The sequence below is a fragment of the Scylla paramamosain genome, chromosome 42 (assembly GCF_035594125.1).
Source record: "Scylla paramamosain isolate STU-SP2022 chromosome 42, ASM3559412v1, whole genome shotgun sequence".
NCBI classification, from domain to species: domain Eukaryota; kingdom Metazoa; phylum Arthropoda; class Malacostraca; order Decapoda; family Portunidae; genus Scylla; species Scylla paramamosain.
The window spans coordinates 9,515,001-9,525,000 of record NC_087192.1 but is presented as its reverse complement, the minus strand read 5'-3'; positions in this window follow the sequence as shown (position 1 = coordinate 9,525,000).

Genomic DNA, 10,000 nt, shown 5'->3' with positions numbered 1-10,000 from the left:
CTATATAAAATAAAATTAATTAACTGAATGAATCCAAGCCTAACCTAACCTAACCTAAGATGAAAACACTAACAGTATTTCAATATTATCCGAGGAAAACACTAACCATGGACGAAAGGAGTGTAGCAGGCTATAGTGACTCTGACTATACCTACGTACTGGCGTGGATCGAGGTCACACACATACACTCATTCCTCTCTCCGCCGGGAGCAAGTATGGAATCTAATCTACATACAGTACTGACTAGGCTGCGAGGGCTAAGCTGAACCAATCTCACTCTTCTGCCAGAGAAAACGTCAGCCATAGCTGAGACATCGCATGCAAGGAAGGTAAGAGGGGTCATCAAGTGAATGATACAGGAAGAGTGTGGTGCTGGCGTCTGTGAGGGAGTCAATGGTCTTGATGGCTATGAGAGAGTGAGGCAAAAGTTCGAGAGGTCATGAGGGGGAGACAGTGGGTGTTTCAAGACACTTCATGAATCAAGGACACTAATGGAAATTTTGTGAAGGCTACGAACCGTCACTCCAAAGATTAACGAACACGTGGAAGTGATAACAGTTGTTACTCTTCTGTCACCTTAACAACCTATCTTAACTTAACGTGTATCGCTGAAGTAAAGGGAATGAATCACTCAGCCTTTACTGTAACAATTATAACATAATTATCACTGGCTGCACCGCGTCTGTATTACCTTTAAAAGAGAATATCCTATAAATGTGATATGACACAACATCAAAAACCTGGGCCACATATTGAGGAACGTTCTAGTCGTCATTTTCATCTCCTTGGCGCCTGAGACCTTAGTGAACCTGGAATTATCTCAGAATTCAGGTCATCGTAATCTGCCCATTTCAGATTGTTCTTAGTATATATATATAATATATATATATATATATATATATATATATATATATATATATATATATATATATATATATATATATATATATATATATATATATATATATATATATATATATATTATATATATATATGGTTGTGCAGAGTAATGATGTCATATTCTACGTAATATTACAGAAGAAGCTGCATCAGACAACTAATCTATTAAATCTCCAATTTTCCTTGATCTTTCCGTAACTGGTAATACAAAACAGTTAATTAGTTCATATATGAATTTCTACTTAATTTATGGCTATGAAATTCCCAGGGCTTGATGGCATCACTCACTCGGGACAACCTTACACCAACCAGTCTATGGATCAAACCACACCGTCTGCCGTAATAAGTCAGGGCACTGGAGTTTTATACCGCTAACACGAACCACTCCACCGCGAGGACCACCCACGTAAGGGGGAAAAAAAAAAGGAAAAAAATGTAAAGAAATAGAAACAGAGAAGAACAGACGAAAGAATGACTTGAATTTTGATTCTTTGCACCGGCAGCATTAAGGTAAGCACCCTTCTCGTCTGACCACTCCCTCTCACTCCAGTGTATACAAGCCAGCCCCACTATTCCTCTCTCCTGCCTCTCCTTCAGCCTCACCAATCGACTGGTTGTTCATTACTTAAAAGTCACAGGAGTGTGTTTTGCTAATGTAAAAACAGATAGGTATAAAGAAACCATTACATATTCATTAGCATATTGAATACACACACACACACACACACACACACACACACACACACACACACATTGTAGAGACTAGGTGATATGAGCAAACAACATTCTAAGTTGAAACCGAAGGTGGAATGCAAGTACTGATTACAAATATAGAACAACACGAGGTTAGCACAGATTCTCTTTACTAGAACTGGTACATAGTATAAAAAAGACGCATTAGTTGGATAAACACACGTCCACAGTGCAACTTCCAGCACACAGAAATCAGGCTGAGAGATAGGAACTAGTTCACTTAATGCGAGAAAGTAGAAAAAGTATTGACCGCTCGCGTCTAAAGGGCAAAAATAATAACAGAGAGAGAGAGAGAGAGAGAGAGAGAGAGAGGGAGAGGAGAGAGGAGAGAGAGAGGAGAGAGAGAGAGAGGAACCTAATCCAGCCCGCTGCCCTCGCCCCGCCGCCCCGTCTACTGGCGAGTACCTGCCTCACCCTCACATGGTATCCTGCCACAACCCTCCGCCTCGTCCCGCCGTGTCTCCCGCCGCCCCCCGTCCCCCACCACCGGATCCGGGTCAGCACGTCGTCGCCGCCGCCGTCGCCGCCTCAGGAGGGAGCAAAGCGGCACCCACACAGTGACCGAGAATGCGATGTGACAGTAATGGCAAATACTCGTACACGTCGCTTTGAGGCTTCGCGGAGGCCAAGTCTTGTGGCAGCGCGCAGCATGACTGAGCGAGTCACCGCCAAATAGGATATGATGATTTTATTGAGGCTTTTCTAGTAATGAAAGAGAAGTGCAGCTCGGGGGTACACAGGCGGACTGACTTAGGGCCTCGGAAAGTACAACTGCTGCTGGTGTAGGGGGAGTGAAACGACGCTGCTTCACAATAGTAAACAGGCCAGTGGTGTGTGTGTGTGTGGTGTGTGTGTGTGTGTGTGTGTTTTGCTGTTGTTGTTGTTGTTTGTTTGTTTGTTTGTTTGTTTGTTTGTTTGTTTGTTGTTGTTGTTGTTTTATTCATGATTATCTTAACTCTTAACGATTTTGAGTGACACTGTAGGTTATGCTCTCTACTTGACGTTCAGCAGCAGGTGAGGCACACGATTCAGACACACATTACCCACTCGGCTGCACTCAATACTTGTACCTGCGTTGGAGACTTAGGGAGACATTTATCTGACCGAGAAAGTGAAGTGGACACCTTAACCTACACTTAATTAAACAATAAAAAAAAAACTAATAAGTTTACTTCAGCCAGTTCAAGGTAGTGTGTGTGTGTGTGTGTGTGTGTGTGTGTGAAGTGCGCGCGCAGGTGAATGTGGGTCAGAGCTACCACCACCACCTTACGACACAGAACAGCTGGATGAACCCCCGGCCCATGCGTGCTGTGCTGAGGGGCACCACACTCCTCATCTCGCCTCATCCCGCCGACTTCCTGCTCCACGGGAGGCAAGAAGGGAGATGGCAAAGAGAAATGGACGGAGAAATGAGACAAGGGCGTAAAAGGATAAAACAAATGATACAAGGAAGAAATAAATTAGAATAAACAGCAGGATGAATGAAATATGAAAAAAAAAAAAATACTGTGTTTAGACGTACCTGATTACTTAAGAAAGAGGAGAAGGAGGACATGGTGACGGAAGGGAAAGGAATGCAGTTGTGAAATAATTAGTCAAGCTTTAGGGAAAGCGCAGGAGGAGGAAGGGGAAGCAACATGGAGAGGTATACGTAGATGAGAGAAGAAAACGCGGCATACATTCTTAGATACTCGCTTGAGTATGATGGACTGGACAAGATGAGCTACGGAGGGGAAAGGCGGGAAATGAATGAAGGGAAAAGAAGAGATAAACGCTATCATTTGGATTTGGGGGGACGAGGAAGAAAAATGTACAAAAAGAAAGACATAGACCTCAGGAAGAGAGAAAAAAAAAAATTATAATGATAAACGAGATGAATATGGACAAATAGCTCAGGAACAGAAAAAAAAAACAAACAAAGAAAGGATGAGGAATATCACAGCTCGGATTTAGAGAAGCGAGAAAAGGAGGTAAAAAAAGAAGCGAACAACAGAAAGGGTACTACTGCATGACCTTGAGGGGAGGGTAGGTGAGACGTGGGAGGACGAGACGGGAAAAGGCAAATATAGCTGCAGGGAGTGACAGGGGAGGAAGTGACAGGGGAGGGGAGGGGAAGGGAGGGCGTACCTGCATATGGACATTTGTCTCCCATTCAGGGTTAGTAAACCAGGTTAACACAGCTCCAGAAGGCCATAATGCCGAAGGTACAGGAGACAAGGTCGACGGTGAGAGGAGGAGGAAGAGGAGGAAGAGAAGACACAGCTATTTTTAGATTATTATTATTATTATTATTATTATTATTATTATTATTATTATTATTATTATTATTATCATTAGTAGTAGTAGTAGTAGTAGTAGTAGTAGTAGTAGTAGTAGTAGTTGCAATAGTAGTAGTAGTAGTAGTAGTAGTAGTAGTAGTAGTAGTAGTAGTAGTAGTAGTAGTAGTAGTAAGTAGCAGCAGCAGCAGCAGCAGCAGCAGCAGCAGCAGCAGCAGCAGCAGCAGCAGCAGCAGCAGCAGCAGCAGCAGCAGCAGCAACAACAACAACAACAGCAGCAGCAGCAAGCTGTGGTAATAGTAACAGTAGCAGCAGTAGTATAGTAATTTGTGACGTCATTCTCATGAAGCATCATCGCCTCTAGCATCGCATCTAGCGTTCCTGCCCACACACCTGTGCTCACCAAAGCTAGAGTGAGCGAAGTGGTGTGGACACGCCCTTAGGGAACACCCAGCCAAGAACACTGCGTCACGGATCCTCCTTTTTGTCCTTCTGTCCTCTTTCAATGCCCCAACCTGACAGCTGTTACGGATGCTGACTCAAAATCATGTTTTCAAGGAGATATTTTTGTGCTGGCGCGTAAGACATGGGAATGACAACGCTGTCCACCAGTTAAGAGCCACGATGGAAAAGATAGGATTCATATTTGCTGCAGAATTCCGTCAACTCATCAGCGCTAAGAGGCCGCGGTCCTTCAGCCTCTGCCCGGGTGGGTGTGGGCACGGTGGAGCAGCTTATGGCGATGAATTATAGTGATCAGAACAGTCCTCCACCAAGGTTAGCTCCGCAACGAAGCAGAGACGCAGGAATGGCGTAACTTCCCTGTGGCACGTGGCTGACCGTCTACAATGTGAGTTGTTCTTAGCGCTCGCAACCCTTGCCAGGATGTAGTATGAGGAAAAAAATCTGGACAGATATAAGGATAATCCTCTATGATGATGAGAGAGCGAGCGCCTGACCTTGCCTGAAGGACTGAAACACAGCGCCTCGCTCACCCCAGCGAGACGATCTGTCTCACGAGAGCACTGCGTAGGGAGGCTCTTCAGAAGTTTTTGGGCAGCAAAACGACTACGATTGTTTTGGGGAGGAGGAGGAGGAGGAGGAAGAGGAGGAGGAGGAGGAGAAGGAGGAGAGGATAGTGGAAGAGAACGAGAAGGAAGAACATCAATGACAACAGTAGCAACGCCAAAACGGTGCCACAAATATTCATCCCTAAATTCACCAGGCCGTGACAATCACAGCCACTACCACAGCCAACGGTAGAGAAAGGAAAAATAATCAAGCCTTCATTTCCGCCACCACCACGACCCTCAAAGCAAGACACTCAGGGAACACCGAGAGCAACACCCTCATCCTGTTCGTTTGGCCCCGTCACTCCAGACGACATTGGTTTGCAGCAAATACTGATACCTCCATAAGAATGAGAGGGAACTCATGTCATCGCACCATCGGAACCTTTACATGCATTGCTGTCAAGATGAGCGTGTTAACAAAGATATAGAGTGGAGAGGAAGGCGTGATAGGGTGTATCTGCAAGGTGTTGCTCAAGTTGTCCGCCTGTTTTCTCAGCCAGCAACCTAAATGGCATTTAATTAAGGTGCATGAGGTTTACGGAACGCTCTCACTTTTGTCACAGTCAGCCAGGCGCCCTAACCCACCACTCCTGCCCGAGGGCATGTGACCTTCATTGTGATACCAGTCGATTCCTACCCTCCAACTACCGCTTTATTCTATTCTTTTTTTTTTTTTTTCAAAATGAATGGCTGTTGTTCCCGGTTCACCTTAAGACAGCCTTGACATGGTGGCGAGCGACACACTACCGCTACTGACACATCTGCACGTGGACTCCAAACTTTCATTAGTAATGTTATCGCCTGCTGGAGACGCCATGCCGTTTGCTGGCTGCTTTCGTTCATATTTATTTTACAGTTGCTGAAAGTAATGATGTCATATTGTGTAAAATGTTACAGACCTTCGAGGAGCTACCGCACCACCAACTACTGGGACTATTTTAAAACACTTCAGGGTTTCATGGATACTATTTTCAAAGCCACATGGATAATAAGTCTGGTTTCCATAGGTGTCATTTTTCAGTGGCGATGCAGGAGTCTTATCAACGCTTTCGCTGCTGTTTGGCGCATCCTTCCTTCATTACTGACTAATCTGAAGCATTTCCTCTTGTTCTGCAGAGCACTTGTAGACACTATACTGGATAAAAATTGCGAAATCTATTCTTTTAGTTCTTTTTTCTTGTAGATGCTTATAAAGATTATGTACATTGTTTTCAGTGCTGCTAATCATTGCATAAAACATTGAAAGGGTCTTAAGCTATCACAAGAGTTATGAATTACCTTGGAAAGCCTCCAGTAACTTTCAGTCCAACCTGGTAAAAGTGGTCGAGACAGGACAGCCGTATGTCTGATGTGTAAGAGAGAGAGAGAGAGAGAGAAGGAGAGAGAGAGAGAGGAGAGAGAGAGAGGAGAGAGAGAGGAGAGAGAGAGAGAGAGAGAGAGAGAGAGAGGAGAGAGAGAGAGATTATGATTCTTTAGTCTTTGCGGAACCTTAAATACAAAACAGTCCATTATTCCACATACTAATATTTCACTTCAATTTATAGATAAGAAATTCGGTGCACTTTATGATATCATTACCAGGAGCATCTGTGCTATTCATTGATTAGGAGCCTCGCCTTCGCTCCTTGGCTGCTTGGCGTGAATGTTTTTCCAATAAACATTAATTTCCACGCCGCCAATCAGCCGTGACAATGAATTCCACCTTTAAAAATTTGCTGTCACGCACTCACATATACTATTTTGTCTCAAGAATATTTTTGCTTTGTATTATGTACTGGCATCTTTCAATGAGTTACTGTCGTTCATGTTTTTTTTTTCCTTTCTTTATTTTAATTCAAAATTCGTATAACTATAAGTTATATAAATTGTAAGCTAAATTCAGTGATTTCATTATATTTATTGAAACCTGTCATAAATTTTTCCTCTCTCTCTCTCTCTCTCTCTCTCTCTCTCTCTCTCTCTCTCTCTCTCTCTCTCTCTCTCTCTCTCTTTTCCGCAACTACATCTAGACATTTTTTTAAAGCTATTTAGCGCAGGTTCACCCTCCACATGACACTTATCACTACCTTCCACAAACTGTTACTCACGCAATCATTCTTCCTCTTCCTGTCTTTTTTTCTGTCCTCGACACGTACGTAGACTTATTATTATTTTTTTTCTTTCTCCTTCTATAAACTGTAACTCAATGAACTTCTTGTTCTTTCTAACCTCGACACGCGACGCGAACCTGACACATTTTCTTTTTTTTGGAGTTTATCTCGGTAACTTCTATCTTTATTTTACTTTATTCTATTTTATTTTATTTTTCACTGGGGAACATGATTGACTTCCTGATGGGCCGACCTTGCGTTCTTCCACTCTCGATGAAACGTGCTTTCTAATCTCTTCCGTAGAATGACTCGATTTTTACGACGCGCGAGAGAGTACTTCAGACATTTGCCAGTCGCTCGTCAAAGGAAAAATGTAACATCTGGCTCAAGGTTGCTTCATGACTCTGCACTTCCGACCATTCTATCTCCGGGGATGAGGGAACGAAATACTGGACCACATTCTAAAATCCTTCTGGCCACACCTCCACCTTTAATTAAAGTTGCACGGGTTTTTAAGGGTGTTTTTACAGTTCTAGTGACATGTTAACAAGATTTCTACATTATTAACATGAGAAACATTCTTTAAAACCCCGCTAATCATCTTTATGGTCTTTGAAAACAGTCGTGGTAAAGAGCAAAGCGTTTCTGAATACGGGCTCTGACCAGTCTATCTCTGGAAAAGAGGGAAAGAAATGAAGAATGGTCAAGGGATTGATACGTTGATGTCCCACGGGTGCTTTTTCTATACCGTCTCATCATCACCGACTCGTAATTCCATCCTTCCATCCCGCTAAGAATTATGGCTTAACACTAATTTTTTTTATTTATTTATTTTTTTATTAAGAACTTTCCGTTTTCTTTCTATACACTTTCAATGAAGGTTCTTCCCACCTTCAAGGCTGTTTTATTATAGCCCTCACAGTTTTAACTGTTACTTGATTTCACTATACAACGAGTATTAAAGAAAAGGACGAAGGCATTGTGTACAGCTAATACTTTGGATGGGGGAGGATACATGTGTGTGCTGCAGTGGTAACGCGCCGTGTGTTTAACAAAGGTGAAGGGACAGCTGTTTCATTTCACTTCTTTCGGCATTTCCCTTGTCAGGGATTGGCGCCATGCACGAGTCTCTCCAAGTTGCTTCCGTTTCTTGTATCTTCCTCTGTGACTCACATCTTTTACAGCTTTACCGCAATCCCATCCCTCCATCTCACCCTCTGTCCTTCCCCTCGATCGCCTTCACTCTTTACTACACTACGACAACAATACAGTATCAGAGAACAACTTAACTATAACATGAAAGAACAAAGGTATTAACTGCTGATACTACTTTTGGCTGCGGAAAAATACAGATATTTGTAAGTATGATAAAGTGCTGTCCATGTAATACAAGTAGAGGAGCAGTGTTCTCATCAAGGTGTATGGAGATAAAACACTCCACTTCACCTCCTCAGCGTAGCGAGCACTTCACACTCTCTATATATATGGACTATATTCTGAAACACTTCTGCGCCTTATCTCCACTACATTCAAAAGGCTCAAGTTGAAGTTACACTGGTTTTCAAGGGTATTTTTACGGCTCTAGTGATATATTTAGAAGATTTATACATTATTAACGGGAGAAACACTCTTGGCAACCCGGCCAATCATCTCTGTGGCCTTTGAAAATAGTCGTGCTGAGAGAGCAAAGCGTTTCAGAATACGGGCCTCTCACACTACTAGTAACGCCGCAAACTCATGTCAAGTCCTGTCTGCTACACTCTCCCTCCCAATAACCACGCACTGCTCCTCCTCGTATTCCGAAACGCTTTACTCTCTCTCAGCACGACTATTTTCAAAGGCCACAGACACGATTAGCCGGATTGTCAAGAGTGTTTTTCCCGTTAATAATGTAGAAATCTTGTTAATCTATCCCTAGAAACGTAAAAAGACACCGTTAAAAACTTAACTTCAATTAATAGGGACTTTTAAATGCAATGGAGCTGTTTCAGAAAACGGTACTAACTGTCATGCATCCTTCTCTTGCCATCCTAACTTTGCTGTTACTATTAAACCATCACCCTCACGCCGTTATCTTTCTCCCTGCCTCCTTGCTTTATTTGCAGTCTCCTGCCTCCTTGCCTTCACCCCTCTCCCTCGTCAGGAAAAAAAAAAAAATGTACTTTAAATTTAAGACGACATTCAGAAACGCTTCCATGCCGCACATCCACAACATTCTAGTAAATGTAATTGATGTTTTTAAGGGTGGTTTTAAAGTTCTAATGACATATTAACAAGATTTCTACATGATTAACGGGAGAAGCACTCTTGATAACCCGGCTAATCGTCTCTCTGACCTTTGAAAACAGTCGTGATAAAAGCAAAGCGTTTCACACACAGGCCTTGGTCTTGAGTGTGCGTGGTGGTCTCTGAGGGAGGTTTGGTCGTATTCTCATGATGACAAACGAATACTAAAAACAGATGCCTACGTACACCACATGATAATTTGTGTATACTTATGTTTATTTGTTCACTGATTTCCAGTATGCAGTTAAGTAAAATGTGTCAAAACTAAAAAAAAAAAAAAGAAAAAAAGAAAGAAAATGAAAATAGAGAGCAGATACAAAACGAAAAGACAAATCTAAGAACTAAGAGTATGTTTGAATAAATTATTCTCTCTCTCTCTCTCTCTCTCTCTCTCTCTCTCTCTCTCTCTCTCTCTCTCTCTCTCTCTCTCTCTCTCTCTGGAATTCATTTATTTCTATATCCATCCATTTATGCATTTATCTACCTGTCTGTCTGTGTGTATGTAAGCATGTATTCATGTATGCATGTACGTATGTATGCATGTATATATATTATAATAGTTGCAAGTATCTATTTGTTTATCTGTTTGTTTAATCATCTATCCATCCATCCACCTATCCAT